The sequence below is a fragment of the Chiloscyllium plagiosum genome, unplaced genomic scaffold (genome assembly GCF_037043375.1).
Source record: "Chiloscyllium plagiosum isolate Xiang-an unplaced genomic scaffold, Cpla_swu_hap1 HiC_scaffold_46, whole genome shotgun sequence".
NCBI classification, from domain to species: Eukaryota; Metazoa; Chordata; class Chondrichthyes; order Orectolobiformes; family Hemiscylliidae; genus Chiloscyllium; species Chiloscyllium plagiosum.
This window is the reverse complement of record NW_028270184.1, coordinates 24,924,252-24,935,400: the sequence shown is the minus strand read 5'-3', so window position 1 is coordinate 24,935,400 and position 11,149 is coordinate 24,924,252.

Sequence of the window (11,149 nt, the reverse complement as noted above, 5' to 3'; positions counted from 1 at the left end):
AGGAAACTATTTTAAATGCGAACAACTGGCAGGCTTTTTGTTAATCAACAGAGAGGGAACGAGAGAAGTTTCATCGACAGATGAGGTAAAATGTTTGAGAATGTTAAAATAAAGGCATTGCCAGACACAGTAGCAATATACATCGGCATGTACATGAATGACAGATGGATGGGAGTTTGGCGTGAGTTCGAAGCAGATTTGCTTTGGCAGGTTTGATGCTGGGAGCGGCAGCAGCAGATTATTGGCTTCATTAAGACTGTATTTCATAGCTCAAGATTCAAACAGCAGATGGAATAAACCAGTGCGATTTATTCTGGAGTGGTGAGTATTTCCAGTTAGAAAAGGCCATGGAATGGCTTGAAGAATGAGCTCATAGTCAAAGGGATCACACACAGTTGTGACTAGTCTGCTTCAGCTGCAGATATTGGCCAGGGATGGGGTGGAAACAGTGGAAGGAAGTGAAGTTTGTAACCAGAACTGTACAGAGTGACCTCCATGCTGTTAATATTTAAATAACAAAGGCCATGATACAATAAGTTGTAGTTCTACGCTGGAGCTGAGTAGGTCAACATAGAGACCCGTGAGTAACAATGCCAGAGCAGAGAGGGAGACAGTAATTGAACACGTTCATTGATGTAGTTAGTAGTATTCTGTCGAGTGAATATCTGGATTGAGAGTTTCAACAGGAACAATAATAGCGACAAGAAGTGTAGACTATATGAAAGACCAGTAATATAGTCATAACTAGTTTATAGAGAAAACAAACTTGACAGTGACACTTACCAGGAACGCCAAACATAACTAGGAAAGGATAATAAAAATATTGAACAATCAGAATAGCGTAATAGATCCGCAATGATAATGACCACCAATAAAATGCAGAAAGATACCAAACATAATTCGGTAAACTCCTGTCTATTGTTGGAACATGCCAGTCCAATGATTCATCCATTGATTCATTCATCTGATCCATTTTTGGAACATTCCAGTCTAATGTTTTCAGATTCTGATCTCTCCTCCCCCTCTCTCTGGATCTGCTGAACCCTATCAGTGCTGTCGGTGATGCTCCCGCTCATGTTATGGGATAACACATTGAACGGCGCCCATTTATCCTTAAAACCCTCCACTGGGATAATTAGAATCAATGGAGATTGGCATTAATCACAGTCACTGAACAAACACTGGGAAACCGAGCAAAGGCTACAACAACGGATGAATGGGCACCACACAACAATCAACAGACAGGAGTGTTCCCTCCCAGTTGAAGACCTCGGACTTCCTGGTGACCATCCTCCAAGGCGGACTTCAGGACAGGCAGCAGCGAAAAGTGGCCGAGCAGAGGCTGACAGCTAATTTCGGTACCCATAGGGAGGGCCTCAACCGGGATCTTGGGGTCATATCACATTACAGGTGACCACCATTGCACTATACACACACAGACACAGACACCACTACACGCACGCATACACAGGCACTCCTATACACACACATACACACGGGCACACATGTACACAGACACGCACACAGACACTCCCACACACCCTTACAGACACCCACACTCACACAGGTATCCGCTCAGAGACTTAGACCACGCTGCACTCATGCACACACATATACACTCTCTCTTACAGACACTCACAGCCCCCACCCAGACACGCACACAGACTGCCACACTCACATATGCACCCCCTCACAGACTTAAGACACTCTACATCACTACACATACATATACACTCCCTCTCACACTCACGACCCTCAACCCAGAAAAAACACATATACACAAACACACAAACAGACGAACCTTCATGCACACATATGTTTTCTGGGGTGTATTTGTACTTGCAGAGTTACATTGTACTTTGCTCAAAAACTGCAGGAATTCATGTAAAACTGTATTCTCAATTTTCAGATTAGAATCAGTCTAAACATCATGGCATAGACAAGAGAACACAGAGGGCTAACACTTTCAACATATTATCTAGGTAACAATCAATGTTTCAGTTAACCTGAAAATGCAACTTTTTTTAAAAAAAGGATTTTGTGATTTACACAAGAAATAAGTGAAACGATCATGGTATTTGAACAGATGAAAGACTGAACAGACAATCAAGGTATTTTTCAATGGATAATTTCAGTTACATCACACTGTAAATTTTTGCGATAAATTCTGTGCCTTAGAATTGTGTCCTCCACTATCACCTGATGAAGGAGCGGCACTCCGAAAGCTCGTGTGCTTCCAATTAAACCTGTTGGACTATAACCTGGTGTTGTGTGATTTTTAACTTTGTACACCCCCAGTCCAACACTGGCATCTCCAAATCACGACTGAACAAACAGCTCAGTTAACCAGTTCCACACATTACTTTTCATATCAGTATAAAAGGGAACATTTACTGGGTTTGGATGGAATGGGTGAGGATTGCTGAGGGATAGACCATAAATCTTTATAATCTTTTTGTAACTTGTATATGAGAGTATTAACAGAACACTGCAGGGGTCTATGTATATTCCACTCTGTTTATGAAAGGAGGCAGTTATAAAACAACAGATCGGCTGCAAAAAAAAAATGTCGAGTGGGCAAGTTTTTAGATACCTTAACACAAAGTATAATATTATTGACCAGTGTGAGGCTACTCATGGTTTTAAGTGCCCTGCTACCAAATCCTTTCATAACCTTGAGACAGCGCATTGAGATTGCTGCTCAGCAACAGGCCGAAGCAATTCTGTCCCTATGGGCCTCTTACAGAGGGATAATAAAAGACCATTTAGCCCATATTAGCCTGTTGCTACTTGAAAAGGTGGAAATCTAGAATATTGGTACATTTTGCCAACAGAATCATTCAAAACAAAGAGATGCGTCGCTGTAGCTGTATGAAGTGTTACTGAGAAGGCACCTGGAGTACATTGTGTTGTTTGTGTTTCTGTAACTGAGAATGGATGGACCTCCATCAGATACACTTTAACGGCTGCTCGTAATCCACGGGTTGCTGTGTCATTTAATGTCTCGGATCTGTTACATAAGGATAGGAGGAGGCCATTCTGCCTTTCCAGTCTATTACAGAGGGCCACGAGGAGCCCATTCAGCCTCTCGAGACTGTTACAGAGGGGCAGGAAGTGTTTATTTAACTTTCAAGTCCGTTACACATATACATTAGTTTTAAATTAGTTTTGGAATAGGAAAGACCTGATGTAAACATTAAAGTTCTAACTGTGAATAAGGCCAATTTTGAGTGTTTTAGGCGAGCCCTGTGAAAGGCTGATTGAGATACCCTATTCGCAGGTAAAGAGATGGTTGGAAAATGCAAGGCCATGAAAACTTGGTTTCAGAGAGTCCAGAGCCAACGTGTTACTATTAGTGACAGGGGCAAGTCTGGTGGGTGCAGGGAGTGCTGGATGGCTAGATATATTGATCCTCTGGTCAAGGCAAGGAAGGAGGCATACGTAAGGTAAACAGAGTTGTTATCAAATGAGTCCCCAGAGGTGTATAAGGGCAATAAGTTTATAGTCAACAGGGAAATCGGGCCAGAAAAATGTGGACATGAGATGGCTTTGGAAATAGGGTTAACAAGGCATTGAAGAAACTCTACAAATCCTTTAATGGCAACAGATTAACTATGGAGAGAATAGGGCTCCTTAAAGATCAGTAAGGCTACTTTATGTGTAGAACCACAGGAGATTGGAGGGATGCAAAACAAGTTTTTCTCCTCAGTATTTAATGTGGAGGAGGTTACAAGAGCGAGAGAATGAAGAAATATGTAGTGATGTCTTGAAAAGTGTCAATATTACAAGGAGGTGTTTGACATTTTAAAACATATAAAGGTGAATAAATCCCTGGGACCTGATCAGTTGTATCCCAGATGTTTGTGGGAAGCTAGGAAGAGATTGTTCTGCATTTTGCTTATATATTTGTACCATTGATTTTAACAGGTGAGGTGTCAAAAGACTAGAGGGCTGCTAACATAGGGTCATTATAAGAAAGTAATGAAAAACCAGGTAACTATAGATTGGTGAGTCTGAAGTCATTGGTGTCTCAATTGTTGGAGGGGATTTTGAGGGAAACGATGTATATGCATTTGGAACGACAAGGACTGAAGAGGGCTTGGTACATTGGAGATCACATCCTACTGACTCGGTGGAATTTTTTGAGGAAGTGATGAAGATGATTGATGAAGGCAGGACAGTGGATGTTGTCTTTATGGAATTCAGTAAGAAAACCAAAATGTTCTACATGGTAGACTGGTTAGCAACGTCAGACTGCCTGGAATCCAGGGAGAGTTCGCCATTTAGATCCCAAATTTTCTTGGATATTGGAGACAGAGCGTGACAATGGACATTTGTTCATTAAACTTGGAGACATGTGACAAGTGGCGTGCCGCAAAGATCAATAGTGGGTCCACTGCTTTTAGTCACTTATACAAATCATTTGCATTTGAGTATATGAAGTACAGTCAGTAAGTTTGCAGATAATACCAAATTTGTTGGTGTAGTCGTCAGTGAAGAATGATCTCTCAAACTATAATGGGACCTTGCTTAGGTGAACCGAGGAGTGGCACTTGGCATTTATTTTAATTAAATGTGAGGTGTTGGATTTTGGCAAGACAAATCAAGGCAAGACATATAGGTAGAGTCCTGTCGAAAGCTGCCAATCAAGGATAACTCCATCGAAATTATCGAATCCCTACAGTGAGGAAACATGCTATTCGGCCCATCGTGGCCACACCGTCCCTCTAAACAGTATCCCATTGGATAAACTCCTACCCTATCCCTCTGAGCCTGCGTTTCCCATGGCTAATCCACCTCGCCTACACATCCCTGGGTACTATACACAATTGAGCATGGCCAATCTGCCCTTACCTGTATATCTTTATACTGTCAGAGGAAAACATAACATCCGGAGGAAAATCACACAGACACGGGGAGAATGTGCAAACACCACACAGGTAGTCGTTCAAGGATGGAATTAAACCCAGATCGCTGCGCTTTGAAGCAGCAGTACTAGTCACTGAGCTACTGTATCACCATGTGGTGCAGGTTCTCCGTTCGTTTAAAGTGTCATCAAAGGTAGACAGCGCAGTGAAGAAGGCACTTGGTGATCTTTCCTTTTTTGGTGAGTGCTTTGAGTCTAAACATTTGCATGACATGTTGCATCTGTACAGGACATTGGTTTGGCTACGTTTGTAATATTGCCTTTAATTCCGGTCACCCTGCTGTCGGAGAGGTGTTGTCAAACTTGAAAGGGTGCAGAAGAGGTTTGAAAGAATGTTGCAGGTGTTGGAGGGTTAGAGTTACAGGGAGAATTTGAATAGGCTGGGACAATTTTCAAGTGTTGAGGCTGAGGGGGGAACTTAAAGCGTATTATAAAATCATGAGGGGCACAGTCAATGTCTTTTCCCCAGGATTGGCATGTCCAAAATTAGAAGACAAAGATTTAAGATGAGAGGGGAAAGATTTAAATAGGGACACACAGAGACTGCTGCGTGTATGGATTGAACAGACAAAAGAGGTATTGGAGGCAGGTACAGTTACACCATGTAAAAGGAATTAGGACGGATACATGCATGGGAAGTGTTTATAGGGAAATGGGCCAAGTGCTATCAATGGGGACGAGATTTATTTAGGATATTTGGTCGGTATGGACGATCAGACTGAAAGGTCTTTTTCCGTGCTGTACTTCTCTGAAACTCTATTGCCTCTTGAGTGTATAACACAGGAACAGGATAAGGCTATTCAGCTTCTGAATTCTGTCAGTCAGCTTGTTTGCTCAATTGCTGAGAGTAAAATACAAAAGTACATCATTCAGATTTTTATAGTGTTTTACAGAAACAGGAGAAAGGCTTTTAGTCTACAGAAGCTGTAAGGAATGTGAAGAGGCTATTCAGGCCCTCAATTCCATTCCACAGGAGCAGCAGGTGAGCACAGAGCTATTGGAGCCTGTTAGCCTGTTAGCAGGAGCAAGACATCTAATTTCGCAAACCTTGGATCAGGAGGCAGTCACTCAGTTGTTCACGATTGGGACACAGGGACAGGAGGGAGTCACTCAGTGCTCGAAACTGGGGCACATGGAAATCTGGAGGTTAGTGAGGCCCCAGGATCCTGTTACACAAGGACAGCAGGAGGTGACACACTCCCCACCAGTATGGGACACTAGGAGAGAAGGGAAGTTTGCTTGGAACAAACAGGAATTTGTTAATGAATAACTTGCATTAGTGGTCCATTCAATCCTTCCACAACATTCATTAAGACTACGGCTGATCTGATGGTGATTCCATCATTCTATTTTGTGGAGACTGTCCTCCATGCAGCCTCTGCACCATTTGTTGGTCATGTTGCAGACCCAGATGCTGCAACAACAGTTGCCATGACCCATCCAGAGGGATGGGTCTAACCGGATGAGTCAAGATTTGAAGAGTCCAATCACAAGAAGTAAAACGCAAAATAAAGGCATTGCCAGATGTCTAGTACTCTCACATTCGCAATCCAACTCACATAACCAGCCCATCAATTACATATTCAGGATGGAGCACTGTGTAGATCCGGCTCGTGTACAGCTGTATGCAAGCCAGCAATGTCCAGAGTGAAACATTGTGCAGCCCACACCAATGCTGGATCTATAATCCTGGGCTAAATGTCCAGCATGTAGAGCTGTGCAGTCCGCACTGGTTTATTCATATATAAACCCAGGCTGTTGCATTGTTCGGTAACACTGTGTTAGATCACTGCCCAGTGTGGAGGAACATGTAACCAATGCTGGAAGTGACAGGATGTGCAGCTCCCATCCAATTACTGCTCCATATCTCCACTGTGCCTTGACAAGGCATGCTGCAAATGTGAAAGTCACTGCGAGGAAGAGATGTAAATGGAAACAATTTAAATACCAATAGTTCTGATTAAGGCACGTATCACTCTAGTATTTAAAGATGAAATAACTGAGATAATATCAAATGAGGTTTTGTGAGTGGTGCAAAGAAGTAAGGGGTGGGGGTGGTAATGTTATAGTGGTTGCACTATAAGTCTTCAAATAATCAATGGGAATTAGACAAACAAATATTCAGGGAGACTGGCGAGACTTGCAGGAGCAACAGGGTTGTCATAATAGGTGATTTTAATTATCCTAACATAGATTGGAACTTCCAGAGGGTTAAGAACTTAGATAGAATGTAATTTGTTAAGCGTGTTCAGGAAAGCTTCCACATGCAGCATGTAGAGGATCCTACTCGGGATTGGAAATACTCGACCTACTGTTGGGAAATAGGGTAGGATAGGTGATGGAGGTAAAGTGGGGGAGATTTTGGGAAAAGTGACTAGACCTGTATTAATTTTATAATAGTTATGGTAGGGACAAAAGTGGTCCACAGATTCAAGTTATAAATTGGGGCAAGGCGTATTTTATTGGACTTAGTCAGGGGATTGCAGGAGTTGATGGAGTAGTTTGTTTCCAGGTAGAAGGATCCCGGCCAAGTGGGAGGACTTCAAAAGTGACAGAGCTCGAGTTCAAGGTCTATATGTTCCTGTGAGGGTGAAGGGAAAGTGAGGCTGGAAGAGAGAACCCTGGATGACAAGAGATATTGAGGTTCTGACCAACAAAAAAAGGAGACGTCACTCAGGTACAGGTAGCTGGGATCAAGGGAATCCCTGGAGTAACACAGGGGATACAGGAGTTTACTGAAGAAGAAAATCAGCAGGGCGAAAGTGGGATATGAGATAGCCTTGGCTGAGCAGATTAGGGTGAATCCAAATTCAGTATAGTAAAGAAAAAGAACAACTAGAGAGAGAAAATAGGACGTCTTAAAATCCAAAATAGGCACGCATGTTTAAAACCTCAAGAGATCGTTGAGGTCCTCAATTTCTCTTCTGTATTTCCCATGAAGAAAGACACGAAGACCTATGACCTTTGGGAAGTTAATTGTCATATCCTGGCACACCTCACAGTAGAGGTGCTGTTGGACACATTAGAATGCACAAAGTCAGATAAATCTCTTGGTCCTGACCAGATATATCTTCGAGCACTGCACGAGGCGAGATAAGACAGTTCAGGGGCCAATGACCCGGAAGACTGGGCAGTAGCAAATGTTGTGCACTTATTCAGAAGGGCTGCAAAGAAAAGCCTAGGAAATATAGACCAGTCAGCTTCACATCTGTTTCCGGAAACCACTTGAGAATGTTTGGAGATATAAGATATGCATGCATTTAGAAAGACAGAGGTTGATTTGGAATAGTCAGCATAGCTTTGTGCGTGGAGATCATGCCTTACAAATTTTGATAGAGTGTTTTGAGGAAGTGACCAGGAGGTTTGACGAGGGCAGGGTGGTGGACATAATCTATATGGATTTCAGTAAGGCGTTTGATAAGATTCCACATGGTGGGCTGCTCTAGAAGGTTAGATCGTATGGACTCCAAGGTAAACTGGCTAATTGGCGACACAATTGGCTTGACATTATGAAGCAAATGGCTATGGTGTAGGTATGCTTGTTGGACTGGAGGCCTGTGACTAGTGGAGTGCCTCAGGGGTCGGTGTTGTGCCCATTGCTGTTTGCCATCTATATCAATGATTTGGACCAGGATGAACAACGCAAAGTTCGTAAGTTTGCAGGTGACACTAAAATAGGAGGCATCGTTTACAGTGAGGAACATTATCAGAAATTGCAGCAGTACCTTGATCAGCTGGGAAAGTGGGCTGAGAAATAGCAAATGGAATTTAATATAGATAAGTGCAACATGTTGCATTTTGGAAAATCAAATCTAGGTAGGAGTTTAATCAAGAATGAGAGGGCCTTAAGGAGTGTAGTGGAACAAAAGGACGTTGGCGATCAGGTGCACGGTTGTCTGAAATTTGATTCACAGATACACAGGACAGTGAAGAAGGCTGTTGGCACACTGGCCTGGACTCCCTGGGGTCGGGGAGTCCAGAACGAGACAGCATCGATTTAGGGTGAGAGGGGAAAGATATAAAAGAGGCCTACGGGGTAACTATTTCACACAAAGGGTGGTACGTGCATGGAATGAGCTGCCAGGTGAAGTGGGGGAGGCTGATACAAGTGCAACATTTAAGAGGCATTTGGATGTGTAAATGAATAGGTAGGGTTTGGAAGGTTATGGGCCAGGTGCTGGCAGGTAGGACGTGATTGGTTTGGGACATGTGGTCGGCAAGGATGGATTGGAGCGAAGGGTCTGTTTCCATGCTTTACATCTCCATGACTCTATGACTTATACTAATCTCTGTTTTTGGTGCACAATAATGGTGAGAAAGTCCAAAGGGATATTTTCCATGAGGAGCTTACAAAGACCCCAAAACACCCGAGGAGTTTTCAGACATCCAACGCAACATATTTCCTAGCACAGAAAGTAAAGATTTTTTCCCCATGTGCATCTGTGTAAGATACTCTGTGCAGGCCCAGTAAAAGAAAAACCGGGTCCATCTCCAATTCTGTCCCCAAGACCCACTCTACTACACCTAACACAGTGCTCCAATATATACGAAACTTGCAGCAGGACCACATGCAATGAGCAAGAGTGCCTGTAGTCACTCGGCATTTAGTCCATGCTGAAGATAATCCCACTTTGAATTTTGAGAGAAGATCTGGTGTCAGACAGACCCTATGAAGATTTTTCAACTGCATGGAATATGTCCTATTACATATCAAAATCCTTCGAGCATTTTCACAAATATCCTCCCATGTCTCCGAAGAGATCTAAACCCCCAACTCTCTCGCACAGACGTCACGAAGCTGCACAGTCTTGTCTGAGGGGACACTATCCACCTCATGATAAAGGGTGCTGACGGAGAGGGTATTCGTAGCAAAAAGAACCCACTTCTCTGTATCGGATCTATAAGTGTCTGTTAAAAGTCTTTTTTAATCAAATCTCTAATCTGGAAAAAAAAAACCAGAAGAAGTCTCTGCTAAGTAGTTCATACGTACGAGTTATTTGACCAAATGATATCATTGTTTCTCCCTCATGTAAGACATGGTGGCTCAGTGGTTTGTACTGCTAACTCACAGCACCAGGGTCACGGGTTTGGTTCCAGCCTTGGGTGACTGGCTGTGTGGAGTTAGTATATTCTCAACTGTGTCTGCGTTGGTTTCCTTCCCCAGTCACAAAGATGTGCAGGTTAGATGAATTGGCCATTGCTAAATCGCTCATAGTGTTCAAAAATCTGTAAGTTGGGGCATTAGTCAGGGTAAATATAGGATGCTAGGGGAATGGGTCTGGGTGGGTAACTCTTTAGAGAGTCAAAGTGGATTTGCTGGGCCCAAGGACCTGTATCCACACTGTAGGGATTCTACTAATTCTAAATCACCCAAGCAAGGTACCCCCCTCGCTGGCGACAGTTTAAATCTGGAAACCATCATCCCGGTTGACAACACGGTATACCAATTATAGGGGTAAGCAATATGGTTATGGGTGTGTTGCTCTCGATCTGACGCATTGTCCTTCAAGTTTTGACAGTATTGATCATCATTAGATTATGACAATACTCCATAAATGTTGTCATTTTATGTAAGAATAACAGACTAAGAAGGGTTCACTTTGTCTGAGAGGGCTCGATGCCATATTGATACCGAGACATCAGCGGCCCAGGCACTCACATACGATGAAAAAAAACTGTATTGATTGTTTTTAATCGGGGAAATCAACTCCCCACAATCTGTGTGGCAGTTGCAATTTTGTTAGCTTGATAAAGAATCGCTTATGGTGCCAAATAAACGAGCTAAATCAGCCATTATGTTTCTTAGAAACGTCTTAGATTAGCTTCCTTACAGTGTGGAAACAGGTCCTTCAGCCCACAAGTCCACACCGACCCACCACCCACTCCCGTATATTTACCCCTACACCTAACATTACAGGCAATTTAGCATGGCCCATTCACATAACCTGCACATTTTTGGACTGTGGGAGGAAAGCGGGGCACCCGGAGAATGTGCAAACTCCACGCAGTCAATCGCCTGAGGTGGGAAGTGAACCCGGGTCACTGGCGATGTGAGGCAGCAGTGCTAACCACTGTGCCGCCCACATGTCTCTGCTGTCACTGAAACATCAAAGAAAGCATTCACACAAGGTGTAGGAAATGAGGAAGGACATTCATTTTAATAACAGCTATCCGAATTGTGTAATTTTGTCAAACAAATGGATATTATCCACGTTAAATAAA